At 49.8% G+C, this 18,766-nt stretch overlaps 1 non-coding gene and 61 pseudogenes across 1 annotated transcript; all 62 read left to right on the top strand.

Moving 5' to 3' along the window:
• The first annotated feature begins 29 nt into the window (after window positions 1-29).
• On the top strand, window positions 30-158 carry LOC144184948 (5S ribosomal RNA; annotated as a pseudogene).
• A 56-nt stretch (window positions 159-214) lies between these two features.
• On the top strand, window positions 215-333 carry LOC144188159 (5S ribosomal RNA; annotated as a pseudogene).
• Window positions 334-389: 56 nt separating this feature from the next.
• Window positions 390-508, top strand: LOC144191227 (5S ribosomal RNA; annotated as a pseudogene).
• A 56-nt stretch (window positions 509-564) lies between these two features.
• LOC144182950 (5S ribosomal RNA) lies at window positions 565-693 on the top strand (annotated as a pseudogene).
• A 56-nt stretch (window positions 694-749) lies between these two features.
• On the top strand, window positions 750-878 carry LOC144183933 (5S ribosomal RNA; annotated as a pseudogene).
• Window positions 879-1,109: 231 nt separating this feature from the next.
• On the top strand, window positions 1,110-1,238 carry LOC144183932 (5S ribosomal RNA; annotated as a pseudogene).
• Window positions 1,239-1,294: 56 nt separating this feature from the next.
• LOC144189865 (5S ribosomal RNA) lies at window positions 1,295-1,413 on the top strand (annotated as a pseudogene).
• Window positions 1,414-1,469: 56 nt separating this feature from the next.
• Window positions 1,470-1,588, top strand: LOC144186785 (5S ribosomal RNA; annotated as a pseudogene).
• Window positions 1,589-1,644: 56 nt separating this feature from the next.
• Window positions 1,645-1,763, top strand: LOC144191735 (5S ribosomal RNA; annotated as a pseudogene).
• Window positions 1,764-1,819: 56 nt separating this feature from the next.
• On the top strand, window positions 1,820-1,938 carry LOC144182356 (5S ribosomal RNA; annotated as a pseudogene).
• Window positions 1,939-1,994: 56 nt separating this feature from the next.
• On the top strand, window positions 1,995-2,113 carry LOC144190348 (5S ribosomal RNA; annotated as a pseudogene).
• A 56-nt stretch (window positions 2,114-2,169) lies between these two features.
• LOC144183190 (5S ribosomal RNA) lies at window positions 2,170-2,288 on the top strand (annotated as a pseudogene).
• Window positions 2,289-2,344: 56 nt separating this feature from the next.
• On the top strand, window positions 2,345-2,463 carry LOC144182195 (5S ribosomal RNA; annotated as a pseudogene).
• A 3,427-nt stretch (window positions 2,464-5,890) lies between these two features.
• Window positions 5,891-6,009, top strand: LOC144191926 (5S ribosomal RNA; annotated as a pseudogene).
• A 56-nt stretch (window positions 6,010-6,065) lies between these two features.
• Window positions 6,066-6,184, top strand: LOC144186225 (5S ribosomal RNA; annotated as a pseudogene).
• A 56-nt stretch (window positions 6,185-6,240) lies between these two features.
• On the top strand, window positions 6,241-6,359 carry LOC144191358 (5S ribosomal RNA; annotated as a pseudogene).
• A 190-nt stretch (window positions 6,360-6,549) lies between these two features.
• Window positions 6,550-6,668, top strand: LOC144191947 (5S ribosomal RNA; annotated as a pseudogene).
• Window positions 6,669-6,724: 56 nt separating this feature from the next.
• LOC144191399 (5S ribosomal RNA) lies at window positions 6,725-6,843 on the top strand (annotated as a pseudogene).
• Window positions 6,844-6,899: 56 nt separating this feature from the next.
• On the top strand, window positions 6,900-7,018 carry LOC144191409 (5S ribosomal RNA; annotated as a pseudogene).
• A 56-nt stretch (window positions 7,019-7,074) lies between these two features.
• LOC144186510 (5S ribosomal RNA) lies at window positions 7,075-7,193 on the top strand (annotated as a pseudogene).
• Window positions 7,194-7,249: 56 nt separating this feature from the next.
• On the top strand, window positions 7,250-7,368 carry LOC144189581 (5S ribosomal RNA; annotated as a pseudogene).
• Window positions 7,369-7,424: 56 nt separating this feature from the next.
• LOC144191728 (5S ribosomal RNA) lies at window positions 7,425-7,543 on the top strand (annotated as a pseudogene).
• Window positions 7,544-7,599: 56 nt separating this feature from the next.
• On the top strand, window positions 7,600-7,718 carry LOC144183964 (5S ribosomal RNA; annotated as a pseudogene).
• A 221-nt stretch (window positions 7,719-7,939) lies between these two features.
• On the top strand, window positions 7,940-8,078 carry LOC144186774 (5S ribosomal RNA; annotated as a pseudogene).
• A 56-nt stretch (window positions 8,079-8,134) lies between these two features.
• Window positions 8,135-8,253, top strand: LOC144184748 (5S ribosomal RNA; annotated as a pseudogene).
• Window positions 8,254-8,309: 56 nt separating this feature from the next.
• On the top strand, window positions 8,310-8,428 carry LOC144182382 (5S ribosomal RNA; annotated as a pseudogene).
• A 56-nt stretch (window positions 8,429-8,484) lies between these two features.
• Window positions 8,485-8,603, top strand: LOC144188614 (5S ribosomal RNA; annotated as a pseudogene).
• Window positions 8,604-8,659: 56 nt separating this feature from the next.
• On the top strand, window positions 8,660-8,778 carry LOC144184837 (5S ribosomal RNA; annotated as a pseudogene).
• Window positions 8,779-8,834: 56 nt separating this feature from the next.
• On the top strand, window positions 8,835-8,953 carry LOC144185067 (5S ribosomal RNA; annotated as a pseudogene).
• Window positions 8,954-9,009: 56 nt separating this feature from the next.
• Window positions 9,010-9,128, top strand: LOC144183985 (5S ribosomal RNA; annotated as a pseudogene).
• Window positions 9,129-9,184: 56 nt separating this feature from the next.
• On the top strand, window positions 9,185-9,303 carry LOC144185243 (5S ribosomal RNA; annotated as a pseudogene).
• Window positions 9,304-9,359: 56 nt separating this feature from the next.
• Window positions 9,360-9,478, top strand: LOC144189305 (5S ribosomal RNA; annotated as a pseudogene).
• A 56-nt stretch (window positions 9,479-9,534) lies between these two features.
• Window positions 9,535-9,653, top strand: LOC144188234 (5S ribosomal RNA; annotated as a pseudogene).
• A 56-nt stretch (window positions 9,654-9,709) lies between these two features.
• On the top strand, window positions 9,710-9,828 carry LOC144183902 (5S ribosomal RNA; annotated as a pseudogene).
• A 3,427-nt stretch (window positions 9,829-13,255) lies between these two features.
• On the top strand, window positions 13,256-13,374 carry LOC144189072 (5S ribosomal RNA; annotated as a pseudogene).
• Window positions 13,375-13,430: 56 nt separating this feature from the next.
• Window positions 13,431-13,549, top strand: LOC144182987 (5S ribosomal RNA; annotated as a pseudogene).
• A 56-nt stretch (window positions 13,550-13,605) lies between these two features.
• LOC144191398 (5S ribosomal RNA) lies at window positions 13,606-13,724 on the top strand (annotated as a pseudogene).
• A 56-nt stretch (window positions 13,725-13,780) lies between these two features.
• On the top strand, window positions 13,781-13,899 carry LOC144189370 (5S ribosomal RNA; annotated as a pseudogene).
• A 56-nt stretch (window positions 13,900-13,955) lies between these two features.
• On the top strand, window positions 13,956-14,074 carry LOC144187641 (5S ribosomal RNA). The gene has a single exon (XR_013324882.1). It is a non-coding gene; the product is annotated as a 5S ribosomal RNA (ribosomal RNA).
• A 56-nt stretch (window positions 14,075-14,130) lies between these two features.
• LOC144191835 (5S ribosomal RNA) lies at window positions 14,131-14,249 on the top strand (annotated as a pseudogene).
• A 56-nt stretch (window positions 14,250-14,305) lies between these two features.
• On the top strand, window positions 14,306-14,424 carry LOC144184566 (5S ribosomal RNA; annotated as a pseudogene).
• Window positions 14,425-14,480: 56 nt separating this feature from the next.
• LOC144191548 (5S ribosomal RNA) lies at window positions 14,481-14,599 on the top strand (annotated as a pseudogene).
• A 56-nt stretch (window positions 14,600-14,655) lies between these two features.
• LOC144186937 (5S ribosomal RNA) lies at window positions 14,656-14,784 on the top strand (annotated as a pseudogene).
• Window positions 14,785-14,840: 56 nt separating this feature from the next.
• On the top strand, window positions 14,841-14,959 carry LOC144186756 (5S ribosomal RNA; annotated as a pseudogene).
• Window positions 14,960-15,015: 56 nt separating this feature from the next.
• On the top strand, window positions 15,016-15,144 carry LOC144183605 (5S ribosomal RNA; annotated as a pseudogene).
• A 56-nt stretch (window positions 15,145-15,200) lies between these two features.
• LOC144188055 (5S ribosomal RNA) lies at window positions 15,201-15,319 on the top strand (annotated as a pseudogene).
• Window positions 15,320-15,375: 56 nt separating this feature from the next.
• On the top strand, window positions 15,376-15,504 carry LOC144183931 (5S ribosomal RNA; annotated as a pseudogene).
• A 56-nt stretch (window positions 15,505-15,560) lies between these two features.
• Window positions 15,561-15,689, top strand: LOC144183356 (5S ribosomal RNA; annotated as a pseudogene).
• A 56-nt stretch (window positions 15,690-15,745) lies between these two features.
• Window positions 15,746-15,864, top strand: LOC144190226 (5S ribosomal RNA; annotated as a pseudogene).
• A 56-nt stretch (window positions 15,865-15,920) lies between these two features.
• Window positions 15,921-16,039, top strand: LOC144188049 (5S ribosomal RNA; annotated as a pseudogene).
• A 56-nt stretch (window positions 16,040-16,095) lies between these two features.
• Window positions 16,096-16,214, top strand: LOC144190662 (5S ribosomal RNA; annotated as a pseudogene).
• Window positions 16,215-16,270: 56 nt separating this feature from the next.
• On the top strand, window positions 16,271-16,389 carry LOC144182198 (5S ribosomal RNA; annotated as a pseudogene).
• A 56-nt stretch (window positions 16,390-16,445) lies between these two features.
• On the top strand, window positions 16,446-16,564 carry LOC144188107 (5S ribosomal RNA; annotated as a pseudogene).
• A 56-nt stretch (window positions 16,565-16,620) lies between these two features.
• Window positions 16,621-16,739, top strand: LOC144191072 (5S ribosomal RNA; annotated as a pseudogene).
• Window positions 16,740-16,795: 56 nt separating this feature from the next.
• Window positions 16,796-16,914, top strand: LOC144188063 (5S ribosomal RNA; annotated as a pseudogene).
• Window positions 16,915-16,970: 56 nt separating this feature from the next.
• Window positions 16,971-17,089, top strand: LOC144183286 (5S ribosomal RNA; annotated as a pseudogene).
• A 56-nt stretch (window positions 17,090-17,145) lies between these two features.
• On the top strand, window positions 17,146-17,264 carry LOC144183022 (5S ribosomal RNA; annotated as a pseudogene).
• Window positions 17,265-17,320: 56 nt separating this feature from the next.
• On the top strand, window positions 17,321-17,439 carry LOC144189971 (5S ribosomal RNA; annotated as a pseudogene).
• Window positions 17,440-17,495: 56 nt separating this feature from the next.
• LOC144186151 (5S ribosomal RNA) lies at window positions 17,496-17,614 on the top strand (annotated as a pseudogene).
• A 56-nt stretch (window positions 17,615-17,670) lies between these two features.
• Window positions 17,671-17,789, top strand: LOC144182256 (5S ribosomal RNA; annotated as a pseudogene).
• A 56-nt stretch (window positions 17,790-17,845) lies between these two features.
• Window positions 17,846-17,974, top strand: LOC144186359 (5S ribosomal RNA; annotated as a pseudogene).
• Window positions 17,975-18,030: 56 nt separating this feature from the next.
• Window positions 18,031-18,149, top strand: LOC144191193 (5S ribosomal RNA; annotated as a pseudogene).
• Window positions 18,150-18,766: the final 617 nt, after the last annotated feature.

Genomic DNA, 18,766 nt, shown 5'->3' with positions numbered 1-18,766 from the left:
CATGGGTGTCCATCTGCAAGAGCAGTACCGCTCACGGCCATATCACCCTGATAAGGCCCGATCTCGCCCGATCTCGTCCGATCTCGGAAGCCAAGCATGGTTCGGCCTGTTTAGTACCTGATTGGGAGACCGCTTGGGAATACCAGGTGCTGTGAGCATCATACCCCGCATCTTTTTCGACATTAAATGGGTGTCCATCTGCAAAAGCAGTGCCGCTCACGGCCATACCACCCTGAAAAGGCCCGATCTCGTCTGATCTCGGAAGCCAAGCATGGTTCGGCCTGTTTAGTACCTGATTGGGAGACCGCTTGGGAATACCAGGTGCTGTGAGCATCATACCCCGCATCTTTTTCGACATTTAATGGGTGTCCATCTGCTGGTGCAGTACCGCTCACGGCCATACCACCCTGAAAAGGCCCGATCTCGCCCGATCTCGGAAGCCAAGCATGGTTCGGCCTGTTTAGTACCTGATTGGGAGACCGCTTGGGAATGCCAGGTGCTGTGAGCATCATACCCCGCATCTTTTTCGACATTTCATGGGTGTCCATCTGCTAGTGCAGTACCGCTCACGGCCATACCACCCTGAAAAGGCCCGATCTCGTCCGATCTCGTCCGATCTCGGCAGCCAAGCATGGTTCGGCCTGGTTAGTACCTGATTGGGAGACCGCTTGGGAATACCAGGTGCTGTGAGCATCATACCCCGCATCTTTTTCGACATTTCATGGGTGTCCATCTGCAAGAGCAGTACCGCTCACGGCCATACCACCCTGATAAGGCCCGATCTCGTCCGATCTCGTCCGATCTCGGCAGCCAAGCATGGTTCGGCCTGGTTAGTACCTGATTGGGAGACCGCTTGGGAATACCAGGTGCTGTGAGCATCATACCCCGCATCTTTTTCGACATTTCATGGGTGTCCATCTGCAAGTGCAGTACCTGCCATGGCCATACCACCCTGAAAAGGCCCGACCTCGTCCGATCTTGGAAGCCAAGCATGGATCGGCCTGTTTAGTACCTGATTGGGAGACCGCTTGGGAATACCAGGTGCTGTGAGCATCATACCCCGCATCTTTTTCGACATTTCATGGGTGTCCATCTGCAAGAGCAGTACCGCTCACGGCCATACCACCCTGATAAGGCCCGATCTCGTCCGATCTCGTCCGATCTCGGCAGCCAAGCATGGTTCGGCCTGGTTAGTACCTGATTGGGAGACCGCTTGGGAATACCAGGTGCTGTGAGCATCATACCCCGCATCTTTTTCGACATTTCATGGGTGTCCATCTGCATGAGCAGTACCGCTCACGGCCATACCACCCTGAAAAGGTCCGATCTCGTCCGATCTCGGAAGCCAAGCATGGTTCGGCCTGTTTAGTACCTGATTGGGAGACCGCTTGGGAATACCAGGTGCTGTGAGCATCATACCCCGCATCTTTTTCGACATTTCATGGGTGTCCATCTGCTAGTGCAGTACCGCTCACGGCCATACCACCCTGAAAAGGCCCGATCTCGTCCGATCTCGGCAGCCAAGCATGGTTCGGCCTGGTTAGTACCTGATTGGGAGACCGCTTGGGAATACCAGGTGCTGTGAGCATCATACCCCGCATCTTTTTCGACATTTCATGGGTGTCCATCTGCAAGAAGAGTACCGCTCACGGCCATACCACCCTGATAAGGCCCGATCTCGTCCGATCTCGGCAGCCAAGCATGGTTCGGCCTGTTTAGTACCTGATTGGGAGACCGCTTCGGAATACCAGGTGCTGTGAGCATCATACCCCGCATCTTTTTCGACATTTCATGGGTGTCCATCTGCAAGAGCAGTACCACTCACGGCCATACCACCCTGAAAAGGCCCGATCTCGTCCGATCTCAGAAGCCAAGCAAGGTTCGGCCTGGTTCGTACCTGATTGGGAGACCGCTTGGGAATACCAGGTGCTGTGAGCATCATACCCCGCATCTTTTTCGACATTTCATGGGTGTCCATCTGCAAGAACAGTACCGCTCACGGCCATACCACCCTGAAAAGGCCCGATCTCGTCCGATCTCGGAAGCCAAGCATGGTTCAGCCTGTTTAGTACTTGATTGGGAGACCGCTTGGGAATACCAGGTGCTGTGAGCATCATACCCCACATCTTTTTCGACATTTCATGGGTGTCCATCTGCAAGAGCAGTACCGCTCACGGCCATACCACCCTGAAAAGGCCCGATCTCGCCCGATTTCGGAAGCCAAGCATGGTTCGGCCTGGTTAATACCTGATTGGGAGACCGCTTGGGAATACCAGGTGCTGTGAGCATCATACCCCGCATCTTTTTCGACATTTCATGGGTGTCCATCTGCTAGTGCAGTACCGCTCACGGCCATACCACCCTGAAAAGGCCCGAACTCGTTCGATCTCGGAAGCCAAGCATGGTGCGGCCTGGTTAATACCTGATTGGGAGACCGCTTGGGAATACCAGGTGCTGTGAGCATCATACCCCGCATCTTTTTCGACATTTCATGGGTGATCTATCTGAAATCCAGATCAAATTCTGGATTTCAGATAGATCAGTTGTCATCATGCACCTTTTACCAAGACTGGACCTATAGTAGGACTTAGATGGAGAGCTATCTTAAAAAGAACATGTCCTCATTACTTGGGGGAGAAACAAAGGATCCAAAATCACTCAGAGCTGTCAGGAGTGGTTGGATTGCCTTTCCTGGCATGACGTCACGATAACTATCAGCTGTCACTAATTACGTGATTAGATTATTTTTGGTATTTAAGCATTATGATTTTCTGTGGACGCGGTTGGATCGACTGGTTAAGTTCTGGTTTCGTTTCCTGTTAATCCTCGTAGTAATTGCTGTTTCCATTGACGCCACGCCGCATGTTCAGTTCGTTTGTAATGAGTGGTCAAGCCAAGTTGTTTAAGTTATGTTACCCCGTTTATTAAATCAACCAACAAGAGCTACAGATCTGCCTCACCTTTCCAATTACTTCGGCGACTCTGCATCTGGGTTCAACTTACCCTACGATCGCGTCGCACTACGCGGCGAAATCGTAACAGCACGATCCAACCATTATGGACCCAGCGGAGCGCCACCCACGCTCGCGCCGACGCACTCGGCGACGCAAACCATCCACCTCGAAGACACCGGACTGCTTGGAATGTATAAGAAACCCCTCAGAATCGTTTAGGAATTTTGTAATGGACACAACGTGGTGCGGGGCTCTCAGGCACATCATTTCTAGAGATGAGCCACAGCTGGTAGAAGAGTTAGAGCCGCAGCGTACTCATACGCCCCACCACTGCTATGCACGTCGCCCTGGGAAGCCTTTACCGTTTCATCATGATGCCCAGGTGCGTACAACCACCAGAGAGCGCCCAAGTTATCTTATGCCTATGCCCAGAGGAATTGATTCACCATGGAGGGAGCCTGAAGATTCTGGTGAGGAGGACACCCGTTGAGGAAGTTCCCCACGGCCAGCAGCGTGGCCAGGATCTTCTTGAAGGTCCGGTTGCCGGCCAGCTGCTCCATGCCCAACTTCAGGTCAAACAGGGGCTCGGCGATCTCCTGCTCGAGTGCCTCATAGTTGAGTTTGAAAGACCACAGCTGCAGGCGGGGGGTCAAGGCGCTGACGGAAGCCAGGCCCGAGAGGAATTCCTCGGCCGTCCCCAGGGGAACGTCGGGATTGGCCGAGCGAGCCTCGCGGATCTTCTGCTTCTCCTCCTCTGTGGGCGTCATGCTCAGGATCTTCTCCACACCCTCCTTGTTGATGGCAAAGTCGTCAAAGTTGAGGATGGCGCTCTTGATGACGTGAACGGCGGGCAGGACCGTCATCCCGATGTTGATGGCGGTGCTCCGCTTGGAGTCCAGAACCAGGATCTCGGACTTTTTGCTCTCTGGCGCTTTCTTGGCCCATGGCGTCTCTTTGGCCCTGGACTCAAAGAGGTGCTCCAGCTTCCCCATGTCCACTTGGACCTTGTCCAGTGACGCCAAAAATAATCTAATCACGTAATTAGTGACAGCTGATAGTTATCGTGACGTCATGCCAGGAAAGGCAATCCAACCTCTCCTGACAAGAGCATCAAATAAAGACAATTTGTCGGTCTTTCGGGAACAGATTTTCTTGAAAAATAACCCTTTCGCTATGATTTCTAGAATTTTACTGACATAATGCAAGTGCATTCGCAGCTAGCCCTCAGAGATAAAATGAGTTGGATTTCCATCTCCAACAATACCAGCCGATATGTTATTTGAGGTTCTTGATCTGAATGAATTAAATGACCTCCGGTATGCAGTACAACTGTAGAGCAATTACTTTAAATTATGTTCATTCTTTTGTCCCCCGCCTGGTGCCCGTAGATAGCTGGGATAGGCCTTAGCACCCCCCGTGACCCTTGTGAGGATAAGCGGTTGAGAGAATGAATGAATGAAAGAATACTAAACAATGTCTTTCACATGACGATCATTTATACTAAACAATTACTATTAGTTTAAGCATGTGAAACTATGATAAAATATGATTTGGATTTTACAGCATGTTTTCGTAACCTGTTTTATGTTTATTTATATAAACAATAGACACCTTGTAAAGCATTGCTGTTGCTTCACATGTATTTCTTAGGGGCCTAACATTCAACCACATCTAAGCAGCAGTACTTGTAGACTTGCATTCTGTGAAGCGCAAAGTGTCCTTCTGTTCTAAAGAGACAGAACAGCAAGAAAAGGACTCTGTGCAACCTTCTTTACTCTGTAACAGCGGGATGATGCTTTTTGTGTAGAAAGGATGGAGTACAAAGTGTAAGCGAATGAGTGGAAAGTACTGCAGACAATGTATGACTGTTTTTTTCTATTTTTTTTCCGTGCAGTTGAGGAGTGTAGTTTGCAAGATCCAGCATGCCAGTACTATTGAATGCTGGGTATTTTGCTGAGCCTTCTTTAAAAATTACTTCTCTTATCATGTAAAAGTAGTGATATCTGAACAGACAGATGAATAGTCAGTCATTTTCTTCTTAAAAAAATAAAAATAAAATACTTGTGGTTGCTAGAGTTATACAGTAAAAAAGGGGTGTGTGCATGTGGTGGTGGAGCAATATAATTTTAGTTTCAGTGAAATGAAAAATCTACAATAGTGTTCCAATAAATTGGTGGTTATTGAAGTGCTATACCAATTGAATGTAATTTCTGGTAAAATTCTGTAGCTCCAGTGTTTAACCATAAATCCTATGTGATTTTTTGTTTTACAGTATAAAATGTGAAAACACTTATAAATCCCATTTAAATTCAGTGAATTCATTTAGTTGTGCTGCCACTACAACATTGCACCCAATCGGTTAGTCTTTAATTGAATCTGATTACCAGTCGATTTGAATTGAATGACTTGACCCCGCTGAGATATTTTCTCTAAAAGAATAATGGAGTTGCTTATTTGACTATTTAGTATTGTTATTTTGTTATCTTTTTGCATTTGGTGCTTTTTTTAAACATCTACTACTTTACATTATAATTGCTTGATCTGAGGTAGTTGGGTTGTAAAGGTTTAAATCAAAATTCAAAGTACGGTAATACACATATATACACACGATGCAACAGATGTGCAGTCCATTTGCAGCGTCCAGAAGTAAAACAACATGTGAAAATTGAGTGTATAGAGTGCAAAAAGTCTTACTGCAATCAAGCTGACTTTACTCCTTTGTTATTATTGCTGACTCAAAGACAAATACCAATTTGGCCTGAAATGCACAAAAGTAAAACATAGCTGTATATATTCCTGCCTTTTCCCCCCTCTTTTATAACCTGAATATTCCAACTGACTTTGAATAATGTCAAATCCCAATTGATTTGGGTAGCAGGTGTAGAAGGTCGAATTAATACTTTAGCTCATGGGTGTCCATCTGCAAGAGCAGTACCGCTCACGGCCATACCACCCTGAAAAGGCCTGATCTCGTCCGATCTCGGAAGCCAAGCATCGTTCGGCCTGTTTAGTACCTGATTGGGAGACCTCTTGGGAATACCAGGTGCTGTGAGCATCATACCCCGCATTTTTTTCGACATTTCATGGGTGTCCATCTGCATGAGCAGTACTACTCACGGCCATACCACCCTGAAAAGGCCTGATCTCGTCCGATATCGGAAGCCAAGCATGGTTCAGCCTGTTTAGTACCTGATTGGGAGACCGCTTGGGAATACCAGGTGCTGTGAGCATCATACCCCGCATCTTTTTCGACATTTCATGGGTGTCCATCTGCAAAAGCGGTACCGCTCACGGCCATACCACCCTGAAAAGGCCTGATCTCATCCGATCTCGGAAGCCAAGCATGGTTCGGCCTGGTTCGTACCTGATTGGGAGACCGCTTGGGAATACCAGGTGCTGTGAGAACCATGCCCCGCATCTTTTTCGACATTTCATGGGTGTCCATCTGCAAGAGCAGTACCGCTCACGGCCATACCACCCTGAAAAGGCCCGATCTCGTCCGATCTCGTCCGATCTTGGGATTCCAGGTGCTGTGAGCATCATACCCCGCATCTTTTTCGACATTTCATGGGTGTCCATCTGCAAGAACAGTACCGCTCACGGCCATACCACCCTGAAAAGGCCCGATCTCGTCCGATCTTGGAAGCCAAGCATAGTTCGGCCTGTTTAGTACCTGATTGGGAGACCTCTTGGGAATACCAGGTGCTGTGAGCATCATACCCCGCATCTTTTTCGACATTTCATGGGTGTCCATCTGCAGGAGCAGTACCGCTCATGGCCATACCACCCTGAAAAGGCCCGATCTCGTCCGATCTCGGAGGCCAAGCATGGTCCGGCCTGGTCAGTACCTGATTGGGAGACCGCTTGGGAATACCAGGTGCTGTGAGCATCATACCTTGCATCTTTTTCGACATTTCATGGGTGTCCATCTGCTAGTGCAGTACCGCTCACGGCCATACCACCCTGAAAAGGCCCGATCTCGCCCGATCTCGGCAGCCAAGCATGGTTCGGCCTGGTTAGTACCTGATTGGGACACCGCTTGGGAATACCAGGTGCTGTGAGCATCATACCCCGCATCTTTTTCGACATTTCATGGGTGTCCATCTGCTGGTAGAGTACTGCTCATGGCCATACCACCCTGAAAAGGCCCGATCTCGACTAGTCTCGGAAGCCAAGCATGGTTCGGCCTGGTTAGTACCTGATTGGGAGACCGCTTGGGAATACCAGGTGCTCTGAGCATCATACCCCGCATCTTTTTCGACATTTCATGGGTGTCCATCTGCAGGAGCAGTACCGCTCACGGCCATACCACCCTGAAAAGGCCCGATTTCGTCCGATCTCGGAAGCCAAGCATGGTTCGGCCTGTTTAGTACCTGATTGGGAGACCGCTTGGGAATACCAGGTGCTGTGAGCATCATACCCCGCATCTTTTTCGACATTTCATGGGTGTCCATCTGCAAGAGCAGTACCGCTCACGGCCATACCACCCTGAAAAGGCCCGATCTCGTCCGATCTCGGAGGCCAAGCATGGTCCGGCCTGGTTAGTACCTGATTAGGAGACCGCTTGGGAATACCAGGTGCTGTGAGCATCATACCCCGCATCTTTTTCGACATTTCATGGGTGTCCATCTGCTAGTGCAGTACTGCTCACGGCCATACCACCCTGAAAAGGCCCGATCTCGACCGATCTCGGAGGCCAAGCATGGTCCGGCCTGGTTAGTACCTGATTAGGAGACCGCTTGGGAATACCAGGTGCTGTGAGCATCATACCCCGCATCTTTTTCGACATTTCATGGGTGTCCATCTGCTAGTGCAGTACTGCTCAGGGCCATACCACCCTGAAAAGGCCCGATCTCGGAAGCCAAACATAGTTCGGCCTGGTTAGTACCTGATTGTGAGACCGCTTGGGAATACCAGGTGCTGTGAGCATCATACCCCGCATCTTTTTCGACATTTCATGGGTGTCCATCTGCTAGTGCAGTACTGCTCACGGCCATACCACCCTGATAAGGCCCGATCTCGCCCGATCTCGCCCGATCTCGTCCGATCTCGGCAGCCAAGCATGGTTCGGCCTGGTTAGTACCTGATTGGGAGACCGCTTGGAAATACCAGGTGCTGTGAGCATCATACCCCGCATCTTTTTCGACATTTCATGGGTGTCCATCTGCAAGAACAGTACCGCTCACGGCCATACCACCCTGAAAAGGCCCAATCTCGCCCGATCTCGGAAGCCAAGCATGGTTCAGCCTGGTTAGTACCTGATTGGGAGACCGCTTGGGAATACCAGGTGCTGTGAGCATCATACCCCGCATCTTTTTCGACATTTCATGGGTGTCCATCTGCAAAAGCAGTACCGCTCACGGCCATACCACCCTGATAAGGCCCGATCTCGCCCGATCTTGGCAGCCAAGCATGGTTCGGCCTGGTTAGTACCTGATTGGGAGACCGCTTGGGAATACCAGGTGCTGTGAGCATCATACCCCGCATCTTTTTCGACATTTCATGGGTGTCCATCTGCAAGAGCAGCACCGCTCACGGCCATACCACCCTGAAAATGCCCGATCTCGTCCGATCTCGGAAGCCAAGCATTGTTCGGCCTGTATAGTACCTGATTGGGAGACCGCTTGGGAATACCAGGTGCTGTGAGCATCATATCCCGCATCTTTTTCGACATTTCATGGGTGTCCATCTGCTAGTGCAGTACCGCTCACGGCCATACCACCCTGAAAAGGCCCGATCTCGTCCGATCTCGGAAGCCTAGCATGGTTCGGCCTGTTTAGTGCCTGATTGGGAGACCGCTTGGGAATACCAGGTGCTGTGAGTATCATACCCCGCATCTTTTTCGACATTTCATGGGTGTCCATCTGCAAGAGCAGTACCGCTCACGGCCATACCACCCTGAAAAGGCCCGATCTTGCCCGATCTCGGAAGCCAAGCATTGTTCGGCCTGTTTAGTACCTGATTGGGAGACCGCTTGGGAATACCAGGTGCTGTGAGCATCATACCCCGCATCTTTTTCGACATTTCATGGGTGTCCATCTGCTAGTGCAGTACCGCTCACGGCCATACCACCCTGAAAAGGCCCGATCTCGCCTGATCTCGGAAGCCAAGCATGGTTAGACTTGTTTAGTACCAGATTGGGAGACCGCTTGGGAATACCAGGTGCTGTGAGAACCATGCCCCGCATCTTTTTCGACATTTCATGGGTGTCCATCTGCTAGTGCAGTACCGTTCACGGCCATACCACCCTGAAAAGGCCCGATCTCGTCCGATCTCGGAAGCCAAGCATGGTTCGGCCTGGTTAGTACCTGATTGGGAGACCGCTTGGGAATACCAGGTGCTGTGAGCATCATACCCCGCATCTTTTTCGACATTTCATGGGTGTCCATCTGCAAGAGCAGTACCGCTCACGGCCATACCACCCTGAAAAGGCCCGATCTCCTCCGATCTCGGAAGCCAAGCATGGTTCGGCCTGTTTAGTACCTGATTGGGAGACCGCTTGGGAATACCAGGTGCTGTGAGCAGCATACCCCGCATCTTTTTCGACATTTCACGGGTGTCCATCTGCAAAAGCAGTACCGCTCACGGCCATACCACCCTGAAAAGGCCCGATCTCGTCCGATCTCGGAAGCCAAGCATGGTTTGGCCTGGTTAGTACCTGATTGGGAGACCGCTTGGGAATACCAGGTGCAGTGAGCATCATACCCCGCATCTTTTTCGACATTTCATGGGTGTCCATCTGCAGGAGCAGTACCGCTCACGGCCATACCACCCTGAAAAGGCCCGATCTCGTTCGATCTCGGAAGCCAAGCATGGTACGGCCTGGTTAGTACCTGATTGGGAGACCGCTTGGGAATACCAGGTGCTGTGAGCATCATACCCCGCATCTTTTTCGACATTTCATGGGTGATCTATCTGAAATCCAGATCAAATTCTGGATTTCAGATAGATCAGTTGTCATCATGCACCTTTTACCAAGACTGGACCTATAGTAGGACTTAGATGGAGAGCTATCTTAAAAAGAACATGTCCTCATTACTTGGGGGAGAAACAAAGGATCCAAAATCACTCAGAGCTGTCAGGAGTGGTTGGATTGCCTTTCCTGGCATGACGTCACGATAACTATCAGCTGTCACTAATTACGTGATTAGATTATTTTTGGTATTTAAGCATTATGATTTTCTGTGACCGCGGTTGGATCGACTGGTTAAGTTCTGGTTTCGTTTCCTGTTAATCCTCGTAGTAATTGCTGTTTCCATTGACGCCACGCCGCATGTTCAGTTCGTTTGTAATGAGTGGTCAAGCCAAGTTGTTTAAGTTATGTTACCCCGTTTATTAAATCAACCAACAAGAGCTACAGATCTGCCTCACCTTTCCAATTACTTCGGCGACTCTGCATCTGGGTTCAACTTACCCTACGATCGCGTCGCACTACGCGGCGAAATCGTAACAGCACGATCCAACCATTATGGACCCAGCGGAGCGCCACCCACGCTCGCGCCGACGCACTCGGCGACGCAAACCATCCACCTCGAAGACACCGGACTGCTTGGAATGTATAAGAAACCCCTCAGAATCGTTTAGGAATTTTGTAATGGACACACCGTGGTGCGGGGCTCTCAGGCACATCATTTCTAGAGATGAGCCACAGCTGGTAGAAGAGTTAGAGCCGCAGCGTACTCGTACGCCCCACCACTGCTATGCACGTCGCCCTGGGAAGCCTTTACCGTTTCATCATGATGCCCAGGTGCGTACAACCACCAGAGAGCGCCCAAGTTATCTTATGCCTATGCCCAGAGGAATTGATACACCATGGAGGGAGCCTGAAGATTCTGGTGAGGAGGACACCCGTTGAGGAAGTTCCCCACGGCCAGCAGCGTGGCCAGGATCTTCTTGAAGGTCCGGTTGCCGGCCAGCTGCTCCATGCCCAACTTCAGGTCAAACAGGGGCTCGGCGATCTCCTGCTCGAGTGCCTCATAGTTGAGTTTGAAAGACCACAGCTGCAGGCGGGGGGTCAAGGCGCTGACGGAAGCCAGGCCCGAGAGGAATTCCTCGGCCGTCCCCAGGGGAACGTCGGGATTGGCCGAGCGAGCCTCGCGGATCTTCTGCTTCTCCTCCTCTGTGGGCGTCATGCTCAGGATCTTCTCCACACCCTCCTTGTTGATGGCAAAGTCGTCAAAGTTGAGGATGGCGCTCTTGATGACGTGAACGGCGGGCAGGACCGTCATCCCGATGTTGATGGCGGTGCTCCGCTTGGAGTCCAGAACCAGGATCTCGGACTTTTTGCTCTCTGGCGCTTTCTTGGCCCATGGCATCTCTTTGGCCCTGGACTCAAAGAGGTGCTCCAGCTTCCCCATGTCCACTTGGACCTTGTCCAGTGACGCCAAAAATAATCTAATCACGTAATTAGTGACAGCTGATAGTTATCGTGACGTCATGCCAGGAAAGGCAATCCAACCTCTCCTGACAAGAGCATCAAATAAAGACAATTTGTCGGTCTTTCGGGAACAGATTTTCTTGAAAAATAACCCTTTCGCTATGATTTCTAGAATTTTACTGACATAATGCAAGTGCATTCGCAGCTAGCCCTCAGAGATAAAATGAGTTGGATTTCCATCTCCAACAATACCAGCCGATATGTTATTGGAGGTTCTTGATCTGAATGAATTAAATGACCTCCGGTATGCAGTACAACTGTAGAGCAATTACTTTAAATTATGTTCATTCTTTTGTCCCCCGCCTGGTGCCCGTAGATAGCTGGGATAGGCCTTAGCACCCCCCGTGACCCTTGTGAGGATAAGCGGTTGAGAGAATGAATGAATGAAAGAATACTAAACAATGTCTTTCACATGACGATCATTTATACTAAACAATTACTATTAGTTTAAGCATGTGAAACTATGATAAAATATGATTTGGATTTTACAGCATGTTTTCGTAACCTGTTTTATGTTTATTTATATAAACAATAGACACCTTGTAAAGCATTGCTGTTGCTTCACATGTATTTCTTAGGGGCCTAACATTCAACCACATCTAAGCAGCAGTACTTGTAGACTTGCATTCTGTGAAGCGCAAAGTGTCCTTCTGTTCTAAAGAGACAGAACAGCAAGAAAAGGACTCTGTGCAACCTTCTTTACTCTGTAACAGCGGGATGATGCTTTTTGTGTAGAAAGGATGGAGTACAAAGTGTAAGCGAATGAGTGGAAAGTACTGCAGACAATGTATGACTGTTTTTTTCTATTTTTTTTCTGTGCAGTTGAGGAGTGTAGTTTGCAAGATCCAGCATGCCAGTACTATTGAATGCTGGGTATTTTGCTGAGCCTTCTTTAAAAATTACTTCTCTTATCATGTAAAAGTAGTGATATCTGAACAGACAGAAGAATAGTCAGTCATTTTCTTCTTAAAAAAATAAAAATAAAATACTTGTGGTTGCTAGAGTTATACAGTAAAAAAGGGGTGTGTGCATGTGGTGGTGGAGCAATATAATTTTAGTTTCAGTGAAATGAAAAATCTACAATAGTGTTCCAATAAATTGGTGGTTATTGAAGTGCTATACCAATTGAATGTAATTTCTGGTAAAATTCTGTAGCTCCAGTGTTTAACCATAAATCCTATGTGATTTTTTGTTTTACAGTATAAAATGTGAAAACACTTACAAATCCCATTTAAATTCAGTGAATTCATTTAGTTGTGCTGCCACTACAACATTGCACCCAATCAGTTAGTCTTTAATTGAATCTGATTACCAGTCGATTTGAATTGAATGACTTGACCCCGCTGAGATATTTTCTCTAAAAGAATAATGGAGTTGCTTATTTGACTATTTAGTATTGTTATTTTGTTATCTTTTTGCATTTGGTGCTTTTTTTAAACATCTACTACTTTACATTATAATTGCTTGATCTGAGGTAGTTGGGTTGTAAAGGTTTAAATCAAAATTCAAAGTACGGTAATACACATATATACACACGATGCAACAGATGTGCAGTCCATTTGCAGCGTCCAGAAGTAAAACAACATGTGAAAATTGAGTGTATAGAGTGCAAAAAGTCTTACTGCAATCAAGCTGACTTTACTCCTTTGTTATTATTGCTGACTCAAAGACAAATACCAATTTGGCCTGAAATGCACAAAAGTAAAACATAGCTGTATATATTCCTGCCTTTTCCCCCCTCTTTTATAACCTGAATATTCCAACTGACTTTGAATAATGTCAAATCCCAATTGATTTGGGTAGCAGGTGTAGAAGGTCGAATTAATACTTTAGCTCATGGGTGTCCATCTGCAAGAGCAGTACCGCTCACGGCCATACCACCCTGAAAAGGCCTGATCTCGTCCGATCTCGGAAGCCAAGCATGGTTCGGCCTGTTTAGTACCTGATTGGGAGACCTCTTGGGAATACCAGGTGCTGTGAGCATCATACCCCGCATTTTTTTCGACATTTCATGGGTGTCCATCTTTATGAGCAGTACTACTCACGGCCATACCACCCTGAAAAGGCCCAATCTCGTCCGATCTTGGAAGCCAAGCATGGTTCGGCCTGTTTACTACTTGATTGGGAGACCGCTTGGGAATACCAGGTGCTGTGAGCATCATACCCCGCATCTTTATCGACATTTCATGGGTGTCCATCTGCAAAAGCAGTACCGCTCACGGCCATACCACCCCGAAAAGGCCCGATCTCGTCTGATCTCGGCAGCCAAGCATGGTTCGGCCTGTTTAGTACCTGATTGGGAGACCGCTTGGGAATACCAGGTGCTGTGAGCATCATACCCCGCATCTTTTTCGACATTTCATGGGTGTCCATCTGCAAGAGCAGTACCGCTCACGGCCATACCACCCTGAAAAGGCCCGATCTTGTCCGATCTCGGAAGCCAAGCATGGTTCGGCCTGGTTAGTACCTTATTGGGAGACCGCTTGGGAATACCAGGTGCTGTGAGCATCATACCCCGCATCTTTTTCGACATTTCATGGGTGTCCATCTGCTAGTACAGTACCGCTCACGGCCATACCACCCTGAAAAGGCCCGATCTCATCCGATCTCGGAAGCCAAGCATGGTTCGGCCTGGTTAGTACCTGATTGGGTGACCGCTTGGGAATACCAGGTGCTGTGAGCATCATACCCCGCATCTTTCTCGACATTTCATGGGTGTCCATCTGCAGGAGCAGTATCGCTCACGGCCATACCACCCTGAAAAGGCCCGATCTCGTCCGATCTTGGAAGCCAAGCATGGTTCGGCCTGTTTAGTACCTGATTGGTAGACCGCTTGGGAATACCAGGTGCTGTGAGCATTATACCCCGCATCATTTTCGACTTTTCATTGGTGTCCATCTGCAATAGCAGTACCGCTCACGGCCATACCACCCTGAAAAGGCCCGATCTCGTCCGATCTCGGCAGCCAAGCATTGTTCGGCCTGGTTAGTGCCTGATTGGTAGACCGCTTGGGAATACCAGGTGCTGTGAGCATCATACCCCGCATCTTTTTCGACTTTTCATTGGTGTCCATCTGCAAGAGCAGTACCGCTCACGGCCATACCACCCTTATAAGGCCCGATCTCGTCCGATCTCGGCAGCCAAGCATGGTTCGGCCTGGTTAGTACCTGATTGGGAGACCGCTTCGGAATACCAGGTGCTGTGAGCATCATACCCCGCATCTTTTTCGACATTTCATGGGTGTCCATCTGCAAGAGCAGTACCGCTCACGGCCATACCACCCTGAAAAGGCCCGATCTCGTTCGATCTCGTCCGGTCTCGGAAGCCAAGCATGGTTCGGCCTGGTTAGTATCTGATTGGGAGACCGCTTGGGAATACCAGGTGCTGTGAGAACCATGCCCCGCATCTTTTTCGACATTTCATGGGTGTCCATCTGCAAGAGCAGTACTGCTCAAGGCCATATCACCCTGTAAAGGCCCGATCTCGTCCGATCTCGGAAGCCAAGCATAGTTCGGCCTGTTTAGTACGTGATTGGGAGACCGCTTGGGAATACCAGGTGCTGTGAGCATCATACCCCGCATCTTTTTCGACATTTCATGGGTGTCCATCTGCAAGAGCAGTACCGCTCACGGCCATATCACCCTGATAAGGCCCGATCTCGCCCGATCTCGTCCGATCTCGGCAGCCAAGCATGGTTCGGCCTGGTTAGTACCTGAATGGGAGACCGCTTGGGAATACCAGGTGCTGTGAGCATCATACCCCGCATCTTTTTCGACATTTCATGGGTGTCCATCTGCAAGAACAGTACCGCTCACGGCCATACCACCCTGAAAAGGCCCGATCTCGTCCGATCTCGGAAGCCAAGCAGGGTTCGGCCTGGTTAGTACCTGATTGGGAGACCGCTTGGGAATGCCAGGTCCTGTGAGCATTATACCCCGCATCTTTTTCGACATTTCATGGGTGTCCATCTGCAAGAGCAGTACCGCTCACGGCCATACCACCCTGATAAGGCCCGATCTCGTCCGATCTCGTCCGATCTCGGCAGCCAAGCATGGTTCGGCCTGGTTAGTACCTGATTGGGAGACCGCTTGGGAATACCAGGTGCTGTGAGCATCATACCCCGCATCTTTTTCGACATTTCATGGGTGTCCATCTGCAAGAGCAGTACCGCTCACGGCCATACCACCCTGATAAGGCCCGATCTCGCCTGATCTCGTCCGATCTCGGCAGTCAAGCATGGTTCGGCCTGGTTAGTACCTGATTGGGAGACCGCTTGGGAATACCAGGTGCTGTGAGCATCATACCCCGCATCTTTTTCGACATTTCATGGGTGTCCATCTGCTAGTGCAGTACCGCTCATGGCCATACAACCCTGATAAGGCCCGATCTCGTCCGATCTCGGCAGCCAAGCATGGTTCGGCCTGTTTAGTACCTGATTGGGAGACCGCTTGGGAATACCAGGTGCTGTGAGCATCATACCCCGCATCTTTTACGACATTTCATGGGTGTCCATCTGCAAGAGCGATACCGCTCACGGCCATACCACCCTGAAAAGGCTCGATCTCGTCCGATCTCGGAAGCCAAGCATGGTTCGGCCTGGTTAGTACCTGATTGGGAGACCGCTTGGGAATCCCAGGTGCTGTGAGCATCATACCCCGCATCTTTTTCGACATTTCATGGGTGTCCATCTGCTAGTGCAGTACCGCCCACGGCCATACCACCCTGAAAAGGCCCGATCTCGTCCGATTTCGGAAGCCAAGCATGGTTCGGCCTGGTTAGTACCTGATTGGGAGACCGCTTGGGAATACCAGGTGCTGTGAGCATGATACCCCGCATCTTTTTCGACATTTCATGGGTGTCCATCTGCTAGTGCATTACCGCACACGGCCATACCATCCTGAAAAGGCCCGATCTCGTCCGATATCGGAAGCCAAGCATGGTTCGGCCTGGTTAGTACCTGATTGGGAGACCGCTTGGGAATACCTGGTGCTGTGAGCATCATACCCCGCATCTTTTTCGACATTTCATGGGTGTCCATCTGCTAGTGCAGTACCGCTCACGGCCATACCACCCTGAAAAGGCCCGATCTCGTCCGATCTCGGAAGCCAAGCATGGTTCGGCCTGGTTAGTACCTGATTGGGAGACCGCTTGGGAATACCAGGTGCTGTAAGCATCATACCCAGCATCTTTTTCGACATTTCATGGGTGTCCATCTGCAAGAGCAGTACCGCTCACGGCCATACCACCCTGAAAAGGCCCGATCTCGTCCGATCTCGGAAGCCACGCATGGTTCGGCCTGTTTAGTACCTGATTGGGAGACCGCTTGGGAATACCAGGTGCTGTGAGCATCATACCCCGCATCTTTTTCGAGATTTCATGGGTGTCCATCTGCTAGTGCAGTACCGCTCACGGCCATACCACCCTGAAAAGGCCCGATCTCCTCTGATCTCGGAAGCCAAGCATGGTTCGGCCTGGTTAGTACCTGATTGGGAGACCGCTTGGGAATACCAGGTGCTGTGAGCATCATACCCCGCATCTTTTTCGACATTTCATGGGTGTCCATCTGCTAGTGCAGTACCGCTCACGGCCATACCACCCTGAAAAGGCCCGATCTTGTCCGATCTCGGAAGCCACGCATGGTTCGGCCTGTTTAGTACCTGATTGGGAGACCGCTTGGGAATACCAGGTGCTGTGAGCATCATACCCCGCATCTTTTTCGAGATTTCATGGGTGTCCATCTGCTGGTGCAGTACCGCTCACGGCCATACCACCCTGAAAAGGCCCGATCTCGTCCGATCTTCGAAGCCAAGCATGGTTCGGCCTGTTTAGTACCTGATTGGGAGACCGCTTGGGAATACCAGGTGCTGTGAGCATCATACCCCGCATCTTTTTCGACATTTCATGGGTGTCCATCTGCAGGAGCGGTACCGCTCACGGCCATACCACCCTGAAAAGGCCCGATCTCGTCCGATCTTGGAAGCCAAGCATGGTTCGGCCTGTTTAGTACCTGATTGGGAGACCGCTTGGGAATACCAGGTGCTGTGAGCATCATACCCCGCATCTTTTTCGACATTTCATGGGTGTCCATCTGCTAGTGCAGTACCGCTTACGGCCATACCACCCTGAAAAGGCCCTATCTCGTCCGATCTCTGCAGCCAAGCATGGTTCGGCCTGTTTAGTACCTGATTGGGAGACCGCTTGGGAATACCAGGTGCTGTGAGCATCATACCCCGCATCTTTTTCGACATTTCATGGGTGTCCATCTGCAAGAGCAGTACCGCTTACGGCCGTACCACCCTGAAAAGGCCCGATCTCGTCCGATCTCGGAAGTCAAGCATTGTTCGGCCTGGTTAGTACCTGGTTGGGAGACCGCTTGGGAATACCAGGTGCTGAGAGCATCATACCCCGCATCTTTTGCGACATTTCATGGGTGTCCATCTGCTAGTGCAGTACCGCTCACGGCCATACCACCCTGATAAGGCCCGATCTCGCCCGATCTCGTCCGATCTCGGCAGCCAAGCATGGGTCGGCCTGGTTAGTACCTGATTGGGAGACCGCTTGGGAATACCAGGTGCGGTGAGCATCATACCCCGCATCTTTTTCGACATTTCATGGGTGTCCATCTGCAAGAGCAGTACTGCTTACGGCCATACCACCCTGAAAAGGCCCGATCTCGTCCTATCTCGGAAGCCAAGCATGGTTTGGCCTGGTTAGTACCTGATTGGGAGACCGCTTGGGAATACCAGGTGCTGTGAGCATCATACCCCGCATCTTTTTCGACATTTCATGGGTGATCTATCTGAAATCCAGATCAAATTCTGGATTTCAGATAGATCAGTTGTCATCATGCACCTTTTACCAAGACTGGACCTATAGTAGGACTTAGATGGAGAGCTATCTTAAAAAGAACATGTCCTCATTACTTGGGGGAGAAACAAAGGATCCAAAATCACTCAGAGCTGTCAGGAGTGGTTGGATTGCCTTTCCTGGCATGACGTCACGATAACTATCAGCTGTCACTAATTACGTGATTAGATTATTTTTGGTATTTAAGCATTATGATTTTCTGTGGGCGCGGTTGGACCGACTGGTTAAGTTCTGGTTTTGTTTCCTGTTAATCCTCGTAGTAATTGCTGTTTCCATTGACGCCACGCCGCATGTTCAGTTCGTTTGTAATGAGTGGTCAAGCCAAGTTGTTTAAGTTATGTTACCCCGTTTATTAAATCAACCAACAAGAGCTACAGATCTGCCTCACCTTTCCAATTACTTCGGCGACTCTGCATCTGGGTTCAACTTACCCTACGATCGCGTCGCACTACGCGGCGAAATCGTAACAGCACGATCCAACCATTATGGACCCAGCGGAGCGCCACCC

Source organism: Stigmatopora nigra, unplaced genomic scaffold (assembly GCF_051989575.1).
Source record: "Stigmatopora nigra isolate UIUO_SnigA unplaced genomic scaffold, RoL_Snig_1.1 HiC_scaffold_24, whole genome shotgun sequence".
NCBI lineage: Eukaryota > Metazoa > Chordata > Actinopteri > Syngnathiformes > Syngnathidae > Stigmatopora > Stigmatopora nigra.
The sequence above is the reverse complement of the archived record's forward strand: the minus strand, read 5'-3'. Positions and strand labels throughout refer to the sequence as shown.